This window comes from Malus sylvestris, chromosome 5, assembly GCF_916048215.2.
Source record: "Malus sylvestris chromosome 5, drMalSylv7.2, whole genome shotgun sequence".
NCBI lineage: Eukaryota > Viridiplantae > Streptophyta > Magnoliopsida > Rosales > Rosaceae > Malus > Malus sylvestris.
This window is the reverse complement of record NC_062264.1, coordinates 7,027,008-7,041,360: the sequence shown is the minus strand read 5'-3', so window position 1 is coordinate 7,041,360 and position 14,353 is coordinate 7,027,008. Positions and strand designations below refer to the sequence as shown.

Below are 14,353 nucleotides of genomic sequence, written 5' to 3'. Positions count from 1 at the left end.
GCTCCTTAAATGATACCTGCATAATCTTTTCCCACCCATCCATATCCACCACGACCCTACACCTTGAACCAAGCTTCATCAACATTCATTTTGATTGTACGAAATGATGGGCATACCTAACTTTTAAGAAGAGTATCACTAAGTTGGACGGGAAGAGATCCTCTCCGGATCTCTCCCATTAAATCCCACCAATCAATTAATCCGGATCCTTGAAATTTGATTCAACGGCTAAATTTATTATCTTTTTAAGGGGTCCCCTATTTGTAACCGTTGGATCAAATTTTAAAAAGCCGGATTAATTGATTGGTAGGCTTTGGTAGGGGAGATCCAGAGAAGATCTTTTCTCAAATTGGTCGCTACACCCCATCTACATATGGTACAACGAGAGAATATTTAATTTATAGGTGTTAAAATTTTACTGGCCCATCAGTGGTCAGTAAAAATAGGTACATACCAATGAGGACTCATTTACTTAAACCCTCACCAAATGGAAGAGAGGAGCCAAATGTCTCCAACTTACACCGCATTCCGCCGTTCTCTTCCAAAACCACATACTCAGGCCTCCCACCACCGCCACACCCTCCACAGAACCTTCTTCGTCAACGCCACCACCATAAAATGGGTCAGAGACCGAGGCCTCGACCATGCCGTCGAGAGGGAGAAGAACCTCAAGCCATTGATCAACATTAAGAACTTCATCAAATTAGAGCCGTCCAAATCTCTCCCCATTTCCATCCATCGCCCAAAAATACCCACCCGCTCCATCGAATTCATCCGTAAATAGCCTTCGATTTTCAAGGAATTTCTACCAGACGGCGTTGCAGTCCACCCCCATGTCCGGCTCACTCCCCAAGTGCTTAAGTGAGATTTACAAGCAGGACGTCACTGACCGGATTTTGAAGCTCCTAATGCTAGTAAGAACCAATAAATTGCCGCTAAATGTCAATGATCGCTTGAAATGGCATCTGGGTCTTACTCGTGATTTTGAAAAAACATTAGTCCCTTAGTATCCGGACTATTTCAATGTTATAGCTCGCAAAGGTTCAGCTTCTTGGTCCGAAGGTTTGTGGGATTTGGAGTTGGTGTATTGGAGAAATGTATTCGCAAGTTCAGTTACACAAAATAAGGCTTTAGCAATGGAGAAGAAAGCTTCTGCTAGGAAGAAGAAAGCAATGAGTGGGGATCCTGCTTCTAAGGAGGAGAATCAAATTGTTTTTCCTATGGAGTTTTTAAGAGGTTTTGAGATGGATAAGAAGTTCAAGAAGTGGATTGATGAGCGGCAGAAGTTGCCTTATGTATCTCCAAATGAAAATGCAGCTCATCTTTCGTCTAATAGTGACACGCCCCAATCCTATATCTTAAGGACAACGGGATGACCACTTGTTGACCGACACCCGAGGGTGATGCAAGCCATTTTATTAATGCATATGCCGATAACATGTAAAACATGCATATAAATTTCGTACATAACTACGCAGTGTAATATTCAAATACAATCTTATAAAAAATAATATAATAAGTTCAACTAATAGTGATGATGCATTACATGTTCAGAGCATACTACTAATTCGGAATAAAAGTGGAAGGTGTAACAGAAAGTGCTATTACAAGAATGTCCAAGTGAAGGGAAGGACCCAACGTCACTGGTATGGGAATGCCTTGTAGCTCGGATTGTATGCCTTGTTCCTAGGTCTTGAGGGGGCACAAAACAAAATATGAGTGAACCAAGTTGATATATAAGTAATACTGAAACAGTTATTCATCAACGTACTAACCCCCAAAGTTTATGAAAACTCAATAGTATAATATGTAATAGGTTTTCCGAAAACCCTAGCATGCCATAACACCTTTCAAAAAACATATATTGTATATAATGTGCTTAGTAGTGTTATCATAATCAATCGAAGCCACTACATCATCCAACCGAAGCCAAACATAAGTATTAATCGCCCGTAGGCTCATAGTATCGATAACCACTAAGTAAGCACATAAAATCATGAACATAATCTTTCCAATATATATATATATATATATATATATATATATATATATATATATATATATAAGCCACTACATCATCCAACCGAAGCCAAACATAAGTATTAATCGCCCGTAGGCTCATAGTATCGATAACCACTAAGTAAGCACATAAAATCATGAACATAATCTTTCCAATATATATATATATATATATATATATATATATATGTCATTGGAGCTCAATAGCTCAAACATCATATCATAAAACCACATTCATAAGTATGTATATAATCATAAATCATATATACAACAAAAAATGTAAATTCGATAAATCATGATATTTCATCACTCGTAAAACCAATTTACTCATAAACGTTTAATAAAATGTAGCCATTAAATCATGTTTTTCATATATGCATTTCCAATAGTAAAATATGCATTTTAGAAGGGGTCCACTCATAAATACTCTGTCGTCCAAGAGCCGTGCGAAATAGGAAGGACAAAAATGTTGCTAATAAACGCACCTAAGCACATAAAGGGTCCAATTACTAAAACTTTACCATAACGATTGAATTTTAGAAAATAGACATCATAAACGGATTCAGAACGTCGAAAAACTCGGTTACCCCTACACGCCGCCGCATCAGCCCTCACGCGCCACCACGGGGCGACGGCCTGGACAGCCATGCTTCGAGTTGGGTTGCCGAAAAGTTGGCGGGAAAAGTCGCCAGCTAAGACATGCAACCATGTGAGGCCCACGCGCCGAATAGGTTCTGGATTTGGGGACGGTTCAGTTTAAGTTTCGGTTAGGGCTTGGGCAATTAGGCTAGGTAATTAGGTTGGGTAATTGGGATTGGGCTTGGTAGCCCGCCCAAAGGTTTGGGCTGGTTTCTAGGATGGGTTTAGATCTGGGTTAAGGGTTTGGGTCAACCTAGTTTCAGGCCATAGGTGGGCAGGTTTCTGGGCAAGTTTTCAAATACTCATAACTTCTTCGATACTCAATCAAATCGAGTGATTAAAATATAAAAGTTGTAGTACTGAACGAGATGAAGAGAATGGTATCTTGAACGATGGTTAACTCGATGTGGTTTGGCCAAAAAATGCCTCGAAAATTGTGGTGCACGCTGAAAAACTGGAAAAAAGGCTACTCCGAGCTATTTCTGCGTTTAACACGTATGTATAACTTAAAACAAGTTTTGATCTAACCTTAAAACACATCCCAAGGGTTTCTAGAAGTTTACTAATGTCAGAAAAGTTTTCAAAAGTTGTCAGAGTTCGTCGAGGGTGGGTGCACCGTGACTATCACAGTTAAAGTATCAAGTTTGGCCTGGGGTTTTGAGGTCCAACGTCTAAGCCTTAAGTCTTGGGGTCAGTGTTGTTATAAGAGTGAACTTAGAGAGAGTAAGAGAAGGGAGATCTCAAAGAAAGGGCACATGAGAGCTTAAAGAGAGAAAGCGATAGGGGAGAGAGAGATAAAAAAAATATCCTAAAAGGGAAATAGGAAAATCTGGAAGGGTAGGGAGGGGTATCCGGATAGGGTAAGGTTAAGGGGACAAAAATCCCAAATGGGTCCCGTTGTTTCGTAATTTAAGAATGCATAAGACGAAACACAAAATATCCGAAAACGTTCAACGGTTCGAACATAAAATCTTCGTTATACATCCGAATTTGAATCCGTTCACGCCTACACGTTCATAACGATAAGTACGATATGAATAAATTAATTAAATTAAGACTACACATTTCAACGAGACGGTCAACGGAAGTCAACTCAAGGGTATAATGGTAATTTTATAAATTCGACAATATGAAAATACACTAAATCTAGGACGGGTTTTCACAATTTACCCCTTTAAAAGAATTTTGTCCCTGAAATTACAATCTCAAATAAATAAGTACGGATACTAACTCCTCATCACTTCTTTCGTTTCCCACGTCGCTTCCTCGATTGCATGGTTCCTCCACAACACCTTTACTAACGAAATGACTTTGTTCTTCAGAGTTTTATCCTGTTAGTCGATGATCACCACTGGTTCCTTAACATAGCTCGCATCCTGACTCACCTCTAATGGTTCTGGGTGAATAACATGAGAGGGATCTGGTACGTACTTCCGAAGCATGGAAACATGAAATACGTCGTGAATCTGCGACAACTATGGTGGTAGATCCAATCTATAAGCAACCGTACCAATTCTTTTTGTGATTATGTAAGGACCGGCAAATCAAGGACTCAACTTCCCTCGCTTACCAAAACGAACCACACCCTTCCAGGGCGACAACTTCAGAAAGATAAAGTCACTAATCTCATACTCACGATCCTTGGAATGTCGGTCCGTGATGCTCTTCTATAGATGTTGTGTCGTCTTCAAATTCATCTCAATAAACTAAATGTTAGCATTAATGGTGTCGATACTTTTTGGTCCAACTAACACCTCATTGACCTTAGTCCAACATAACGGTGTCCGGTACGCCTTCCCATAAAGTACTTCGAACGGTGCCATGCTGATACTAGAGTGGTAACTATTGTTGTAGGAAAACTCGATCAAAGGTAAATTGTTATCCCAACTATCCTTCCACTAGAGAACAGACACCTTTAACATGTCCTTCAAAGTCTGAATTATCCTATCAGATTGACCATCGGTCTGTGGATGACAAACAGTGCTGTACAACAACTGAGTATTCATGGCATCATGGAACACTCTCCAAATTTAGAGGTGAATCTTGGATCTCTGTCTGAAACGATGGTGATGGGTACACCGTGAAGTTTAACAATATTATCGATAAACAGTTGTGCTAACTTCTCTAACGTGTAAGTCTGTCGAACAAGTAAAAAATGAGCAGTCTTGGTAAGTCAATCCACAATCATCTAAATGCCATCAAACCTCAACTGCATGCTTGGCAAACCATACACGAAATCCATTGTGATGTCTTCCCACTTTCACGCTGGTATAGAGAGATTCTACATTAGCCCCTTAGGTCTCTATCTGTCCACCTTCACCTGCTGGCAATTAATACATCTCTTCACATACTCGGCTACATCCTGTTTCATCCCATACTAGTAGTAGAATGGACAGATAGTGTGATACAATTTTGTATTCCTCGAATGCATGACATACACCGAAATGTGGGCTTCGTCTAGAATTTCCTTCTTCACCACTTCGTTATCCTTAAGCACAAACAACATGTTTCCCATCATCAAGGCTCCATCTCTCCGGATCTTCAAATCTCGCCTTTTACGATTGTGCACCTGTTCCTTTAAGTTTGCACACTGCTGATCAGGCTTTTAAGCTTCTCGAACCAAATCCACCAAAACATGCCTAATTTGGAAATGTGCCAACAATGCTCCTTGTGAATCTGGCGTCACTTGACACGCTCAACCTCAATATCCTCTAAACACCCGGGTTGGCACGTGCTGGCTGACACCCGAAGGTGACGAAGCCATACTAATATGCAAGAGAACCAATAAGTATAAATAAGACTCATAAATTTAAATATAATTAATATGCAAATGAGGAACGTGTTCAAAGCATACAACTAATCTAGAATACTAAAAAGAAATAATATAAAATTGAATGAACAAAAAGATGGGTCTTACACCGAGAGGACTCGAAGATACCGATGCAGAATGCCTTGATGCCGGGATTGTATGCCTCGATTCTATGTCTTGAGGCGCGTAAAACAAACATGAGTGGACCAAGTTTATATATATATATATATATATATATATATATATATAGTACTAAAGCAGTTATTCAATAACGTACTAACCCCCAAAGTTTTATGAAAACTCAATAGTATAATATGTAATAGGTTTTCCTAAAACCCTTGCATGCCATAAAACCTTTCATAAAACATATATCATATAATGTGTGCTAAATAATGGTATCATATATTAGTGTCATACGCCCTGCCAAAGCCATATATAAGTTCATTGCCCGTAGGCAAAATAATGACCACTAGATACGCACAAAAACATTGAATATAATATTTCCAACATAAGTACATATATCTCAAAATATCTTCATAGTATATAATCATCCATCATATATACTACAAAGAGTGTAAAAACGTGTTCATAAATAGTATATAGTCATCCATCATATATACTACCAAGAACATAAATTCGATAAAGTATGATATTCCAAAATATTCTCGGTAAATCATGATAATCATAAAGTGTAAATCTAATTTACTCATAAAACGTAACCATTAAATCATGCTTTTCATGTATGCATTTCTACTATTAAAACATGTATTTTGGAAGGGGTCCACTCACAAATACTCCGCCGCCGAAGAGCCACGCAAACTAGTGAAGATGGAAACGGCACATAAATGCACCTAAGCACATAAAGGATCCAATTAATAAAACTCTATTACAACAATTGAATTTGGGAAAAAAGACGTCGGAAACAGATTCAGGACGTCAAAATTAGCCTAGGAAAGGTCCCGACCAAAACCTGAAAAAGTCAACAAAAGTCAACGTTGACTAGTCAACGGTCAACAATCAAAGTCAATGGTCATCGTTGACTGAAATTCAATGGTCAAATGGGTTGAGTCAATCGGGTTGGGTCAACGTCGGTTTTGGGCTTGAAGGGATGGACCAGGTTAGGCTAAAGGGCCAAGGGTTAGGCCAAGTTTAAGGATTGGGCTTGAGCTAAGGTTAAGGAATTGGGCTTGGGTAAATGGGTTCATGAATTTGGACCTAAATTAGGCTTGGGCTGGGTTATAACATTGGGCTAATGGGTTTGGGCCTTGACATGGACTGTTTACATGGATCCGATTTTCAGTTCACGGTTCGGGTCGAAATGGATAGATTCGTGGGTCTTCAGACCCAACAAGGAAGAAGGCCGGATTTTTGGCAGGGAAATTATCGAGCTTCAAACGATCTTGAAACTCAACCAAACCTAGTCATTCCATATATCAAATTAAAGCCTGAGAGACAAGGAATCGAACCACACCTTTGGTTTCCTCGATCATGGCCTAAGTTGGCTGGAAAAGGGCTTGAAATCACTAGGTATTCGCTGGAATCTGGGGAATTAGTTTCCCCGAGCTATTTTTGTGTCAAAAGTCACCAAAATCCCTACGAAACATTAGAATTGTATAATAGAACCTCATCCACGAAGATTTTGGTGGTTATGGACACTTACCTTCGTCTGAAAACTACATCACCTCGCCAGAGCTTTTCGACTCGATGGCACAAGGTTGGGTTCAAGAGGTGGCTGTCCAGTCATGATGTTTGTAGTGCTTTTGCACTCGTGTGGTATGAAGATGGTTAGTGGTCTGTGGGATGTAGGTGTGTGGGTGTGTGTGTGGGTGAGTGACAAAGATGAGAAAGATAACTTGCAGATGGGGAGAGAGTGAGAGAGTTAGAGACACAAGAAAGGTGAAAGAGAGAGAGCAATTGGGCCAATGGGACACAGGCCAAAGGTGGGCCTCTTTTGGGCACACTTATTAAGACCCAAAACCAAAATTTTAAACAAATATCCCATAACCAAAATGAAATTACAACACTGCCTTTTCGTTCCGTAAATTTCCAGGATTTGTTGTTACATCACTGCAACATCGGTTTCTCGAAGAGAAAACAGTAGCGGAACATGGATAGCTCGAAAGGAAGCAAGCTGTCCGTAGGATTTCCGGCTAAGTGCATCCGGTATGACGTTGGTGTGACCAGGATAATACTCAGTAGTGCAATCGTAGTCACTAATGAGTTCTATCCATCTTCTCTGCCTTAAATTCAACTCCTTTTACGTAAAGACATACTTCAAACTCTCGTGATCTATAAAGATGTCGCACTTCTTGCCATAAAAGTAATGTTGCCATATTTTTAAAGCAAAGACCATTGCTCCAGATCATGAGTGGCTCGTGAGTTTTGAGTTGCCTGGAAGCATAGGCGATGACTTTCCCATGCTGTATCATAACACAACCCAAACCCGACCAAGATGCATCACTGTAGATTTCAAACTCACCACTATCGTCAAGACGAGCAAGGATGCGGGCATGAGTAAGACGCTGCTTAAGCTCCTAAAAACTCCGTTCACAATTCTCATCCCAGTTAAATTTGACACCTTTCTGGGTCAATTTAGTAAGAGGCAGGGAAATCACCAAGAAGTCTTGCACAAAACATCCGTAATAGCTAGCCAGTCCCAGAAAACTCCGCAGTTCAGTAACATTCTTCAAGATTTCCCACATAGACACAGCAGAAATCTTCGAGGGTTTGTACAAATTCCCTCAGCGGAAACCACATGCCCGAGGAAATTGATATAGTCTAGCCAAAACTGACACTAACTAAACTTCGCATATAGCTGATGTTTCCTTAACCTTTCCAACACCAACTTCAAATGTTTCATGTGCTCAACATTGCTCTTGGAGTAGATCAAGATGTCATCAATGAACATAATCACAAACCGATTAAGATACGGTCTTAAAAGTCTATTCAACAAATTTATAAAAGCTATAGGTGCATCGGTTAACCCAAAGGGCATGACACGGAATTCATAATGTCCATACTTAGTGCGAAAAGCAGTCTTCGGTACATCTTCATTTTGGATCAGCAACTGATGGTAACCTAAACGAAGGTCGATCTTAGAGAATACCTGAGCACCCCTTAGTTGATCAAACAAGTCATCAATCCGAGGTAGGGGATAACGGTTCTTCACTGTTACCTGATTAAGCTGCCTGTGGTCGATGTAGAATCTCATCGACCCATCCAGGAGGGCCAAAGGAAGACATGCTGGGCTGGATGTAGCCTTTATCCATGAGCTCCTGAAGTTGAATATTCAACTCCCTAAACTCAGCTGGTGTCATTTGGTATGGTGCTAAGGAAATGGGGTTGGTGCCTGGAAGTAAATCAATGATGAATTTGATTTCCCTCGCAGTTGGTAACCCTGGTAAATCCTCAAGAAATACATCGATGAATTCATTTACCACTAGAAAACATCTCCAGCACACAGAGAAGGTTCACCTTGTGTGACCACGTGAACTAAGAATCCTACACAACCTTTCTGTAGTAACTTCGTCGTTCTGATGGCGGAAATAATACTATTCTAAAGGATCTGTTACTCATCCTGAAACATGATCGCTAATTGTCCAGGCCGATCAAATGTCACAAATTTATCTCTACGTCCAACATAAACATTATGCTTAGATAGCCAATCCATTCCCAGAATGATATCAAACTCCACAAGTTTGAAGGGAATCAAATTGGTCTCAATGATTTCCCCTTCAACAATAACCGGGCAATCACTAAACTTCCACTATGCACAAAATAGATCTTTAGGTGGCAATTGTATGAACATATCAAAATCGAGTGATGTGGATTGCGAATTCACAACCCATGCAAATTGTGGAGATATAAATGAATAAGTAGAACCCGGATCAATCAAAACATAAGCCCAATTACCAAAAATAAGTAACATACCAGTAATAACTCTAGGATCATACTCCGCCTCCTGCTGAGTCATGGCGTTGATATGCCATGGGCCTGACATCCCGAACTCCTGCTATGGCCGTCACAAGTCCTAGCACCCTGGCTATTGCAGCCTGCTCGGCTCCCTTGAGCACGACTACCCGAAGATATTCTAGAATACTGCGGCTGTCTTTAAGTAGAAAACTGAGTACTCGGATTGCTACTCCCATCATCGCTCTGAGCAGCTGGATTATTAATTCAACCGTAATTTAAACTTAAAGCATAATTCTCCTATAGACATGCCGAAGGGCAATCACAGACCTGGTGTCTAGCACCACTAGACCTGAAACATGGGCCTACATAAGCAAGGCAATCACCCTGGTGACGCCTACCATAACGCTCGCAATCCGCAACTACTGGATTAAAATGGCTGAAATATCACCTTGATGACTCACTGCCTAAGCCCTTATTGGAAGATCTTGAACACTGACCTTGTTGTTTCAACGATTGAGAGTGTCTAGGGCCGAAGGAAGAAGAAAAATTAGAAGGCTCCCTCATGCTCCTAGATCGGAATCCACGACCCTACTGATTCTGGTTCCAAGGTTGATTCTGGTTTTGGTGCTGGTTTTGGTTAAGTCTGTTCTACCTTATTTGTTCGACCCTTAAAGCCGTCTCAATCATCTCCTCGTAGGATGCATACCTTTATGGTGCCAAAAGCTCATAGATGTCATTGTTCATAGTAATCCCCAGCTGTACCATCATCTCCTGAGGGTTCCCATAGGTTTTATTGTGGTGTCTCGACAACCGTCGAAATGTGTTATCAAACTCCGTGATACTCAAGTTACCTTGGCGAAAATATAGAAATTCCTGTCTCTTTTCAGTTGATACCCGGGGCTCAAAAAGTGTATGCTGAAAAGTCTCCTGAACGTAGCCCAGGTCATCATAGAGTTACGAAGGTGAGAGTCCGTCATTGATATCCACCAATATCTCATTTTACCATGAATGAAGTAACCAACTGTATTCGCCTACTCCGTCGGTGGGTATTTCATACCCTCTAGAGTATCCTTCATCTTTTCTAGCCAATCCTCTGCCTCCTCACAGGCTCTAACCACATTCAACTCGGTAACGCCATGACTTCGAGCAATCTCTATATAGGTACGACTCGACCCATTACGACCAGGAAAAGCATTTCGCAGAGCAGAGGTCAACTGCTGAATCTCACCCATTAAACCAGAACGAGGTCAACAAGGCACTTTTCCACTAGAAAGATCCATGATGTTGATAGGAGGCAAACAAGATTTAGAATGACGAAAGATTTTAACTATTGGAAAGATTATGATTACGAAATGGAAAAATGAAATCCTAAATATGCTCTGATACCAATTTAACATGCCTCGATCCTGGTGTCCGAAGGACAACGAGATAGCCACGTGCTGGCCAACACCGGAGGGTGACGCAAGCCATTTTATGAATGCATATGCCGAGAACATGTAAAATATGCATATAAATTTCGTGCATAACTATGCAATGTAATATTCAAATACAATCTTATAAAAAATAATATAATAAGTTCAACTGCCAATAAAATAATAGTGATGATGCATGACATGTTCAGAGCATACTACTAATTCGGAATACAAGCAGAATTGTAATAGAAAGTGATATTACAATAATGTCCAAGCAAAGGGAATGACCCAACGTCATTGGTATGGGAATGCCTCGTAGCTCGGATCATATGCCTCGTTCCTAGGTCCTGAAGGGGAGCAAAACAAAACATGAGTGGACCAAGTTGATATATAAGTAATACTAAAATAGTTATTCATCAACGTACTAACTCCCAAAGTTTATGAAAATTCAATAGTATAATATGTAATAGGTTTTCCAAAAACCTAGCATGCCATAACACCTTTCATAAAACATATATCGTATATAATGTGCTTAGTAGTGTTATATAATCAACCGAAGCCACTACATCACCGGACCGAAGCCAAATATAAGTATCTTCCGACCGAAGCCACTACATTACATGACTTAAGCCAAATATAAATATCTTCCGATTAAAGCTACTACATCACTCGACAGAAGCCAAATATAAGTATCAATCGCCTGTAGGCTCATAGTATGGATAAATACTAAATAAGCACATAAAATCATGAACATAATCTTTCCAAAAAATACATATATATATATATATATATATATATATATATATGTCATCGGAGCTCAATAGCTCAAACATCATATCATAAAACCACATTCATAAGTATGTATATAATCATAAATCATATATACAACAAAGAATGCAAATTCGATAAATCATGATATTTCATCAAGCGTAAAACCAATTTACTCATAAAGGTTTCATAAAATGTAGCCATTAAATCATGTTTTTCAAGTATGCATTTCTAATAGTAAAATATGCATTTTAGAAGGGATCCATTCACAGATACTTCATCGTCGAAGAGCCATGCAAAATGGGAAGGATGGAAGCGCCCCTAATAAACACACCTAAGCACATAAAGGGTCACAATTAATAAAACTCTACCATAGTAGTTGAATTTCAGAAAACGAACGTCATAAACGGATTCAGGACGTCGAAGAACATAAGGGGAGACCTTGGGTACCCCTACGCGCCGCCATACACCAAGTTGGGTCACCGGAAAGTTGGTCGAAAAAGTCGTCGGCGTCGCTGTGGTTGCCGCCGTGGATGGCGACGGAGAACAGTACCTCTGGTGGAAGTGCATGTGCTCCACTCGCCAGCCAAGACATTTGCCCACGCGCTGACTCGGTTATGGGTTTAGGGCTGGTTTAGTTTGAGTTTGGGTTTAGGCTTAGTGGGTTTGGGCTTAGGCAATTAGGCTGGGTAATTGGGTTGGGTAATTAGGTTTGGGCTTGGTAGCCCCGCCCAAAGGTTTGAGCCAGTTTTTGGGATGGGTTTGGATCCGGGTTAAAGGTTTGGGTCAACCTAGTTTCAGGCCACATGTTGCCTGTTTTTGGGCAAGTTTTCAAACGCTCATAACTTCTTCAATACTCAACCAAATCGAGTGATTCAAGAATGAAAGTTATAGTACTCAACGAGATGAAGAGAATAGTACCTTGCATGATGGCTCAATCGTCGTGATTTGGCCGAAAAACTAGGAAAAGCCTACTCCGAGCTATTTCTGCATGTAACACATATGTACAACTTAAAACAAGCTTCGATCTAACCTTAAAACACATCCCAAGGGTTTCTAGAAGCTTACCAATGTCGAAACAGTTTTAAAAGTCATTGGAGTTCATAGGGGAAGGGTGCACTGTGACTGTCAAGGTTGAAGTATCGAGTTTTGCCTGAGGTTTCGACGTCCAACGTCCAAGCCTTGAGTCTTTGGGTCAGTGTTATTATGAGAGTGAACTCAGAGACAGAGACAAGGGAGATCGCAGAGAAAGGGCACGGGAGAGCTTAAAGAGAGAAAAAGAGAAAGTGATGGGAGAGAGAGAGAAAGAAGAAAATATCCAAAAACGTTCGATGGTTCGAACGTAGAATCTTTGTTATACATCCGAATTTGAATCCTTTTGCGCCTATGCGTTCGTAACGATGAGTACGATACGAATAAATTAATTAAATTAAGATTACGCGTTTCGATGAGACAGTCAATGGAAGTCAACTCAAGGGTACAATGGTAATTTTATAAATCTGGCAACATGAAAATACACTAAATCTGGGACGGAGTTTCACAAATAGTGACAAATCAGATAAGTGGGCGATCGTTGTTCTACACGAGTATCTGGATATCTTGGTTCCGAAGAAGACAAACAGAGAGAAGATCTTGTGTCTTGGCGAGCATTTGGGACTTCGGTCGAGGTTTAAGCAAGCATTACACACTCACATTGGTATATTTTATTTGTCAAACAAGATGGGAACTTATATTGTTGTTTTGAGATAGGGGTATAAAAGGGGTGTGATTGTTGAAGATAATCCAGTAACGAATATGAGAAGCTAGTATATTCACCTTATGAACACATTAAAGGAAGATAGTAAAACGATCAGCATGCCAAGTAAAAGTACTAAAAAAAACAAGAAGGTAATTCATGTTAAACAAGACGACAAAGAAGAAGAGGATGATGAAACTGAGGACCAGCAGGAAGGGGAGTTGTGTGATTCACCTGATGGTGAAGTTGAGTATGATGATGTCGACAATGATAGTGATGAAGAAGATGAATATCAGAGTGAGACAAGCGTTAAACAAAATGCTATCAATAATAAAGGACAAAGAGCTAAGAAATCTAATTGTCATGAGAAAGCACATTTCAGAAATGCTGAAAGAGGAAGGTCGAATGGAAGACGAGCTAGGAACTCTGCTTTTAATGTGACAACACCTTCCAGAAATGCTGAAAGAGGAAGGTCGGACAGAAGAAGAGCTAGGAAATCTGATAGGGCTGGTCGACAACACTCTGGTAAGAGCGGGGATACCGTCTCTTTGGAAACTTCTAGAGGAGGACAAACTCATTTGAGACATAATATCCATCAGATTTCAAGAGCAAGATCGAATTTCTCTCAAAGCAAGGGGAGGTCATTACCAGAAAAGAAGGCTAGTGCTTAGAGAAGATTCAACTAATTATTCTGCAATGACATTTTTTATAGGTTTGTCTCAAGCTCTAAATCTTCACTTGTTATGAGTTGGAAATTTATAGTTACCTTTACCTGTTTAATGATTTTGTGATTGAGTATAACTTCACACTTGGATGTCTGCATGCATAGGTGTTTTTAAAAGAGAGTACACAGTTTGCTCTATTGTCAATCAACTAGTTTCTTCCTTTGAGCTGGATTTTCCTTTCAAAGAAACTTGAATGAATCTGCAATCCAGAAACTCACCTCTCTGTTGTCTTTGCTCGAGAATGAATATTTTCTTTAGGACCAGATAGCAGAAGATGACAGTTAGAATCTTCTAGGGGTTTTTTTTCTGTGCAAATCATATTTTAGAGAGACAT

The 14,353-nt window shown here is 40.0% G+C and overlaps 1 pseudogene; it reads left to right on the top strand.

Moving 5' to 3' along the window:
• Window positions 1-505: 505 nt before the first annotated feature.
• LOC126621849 (protein WHAT'S THIS FACTOR 9, mitochondrial-like) lies at window positions 506-13,965 on the top strand (annotated as a pseudogene).
• Window positions 13,966-14,353: the final 388 nt, after the last annotated feature.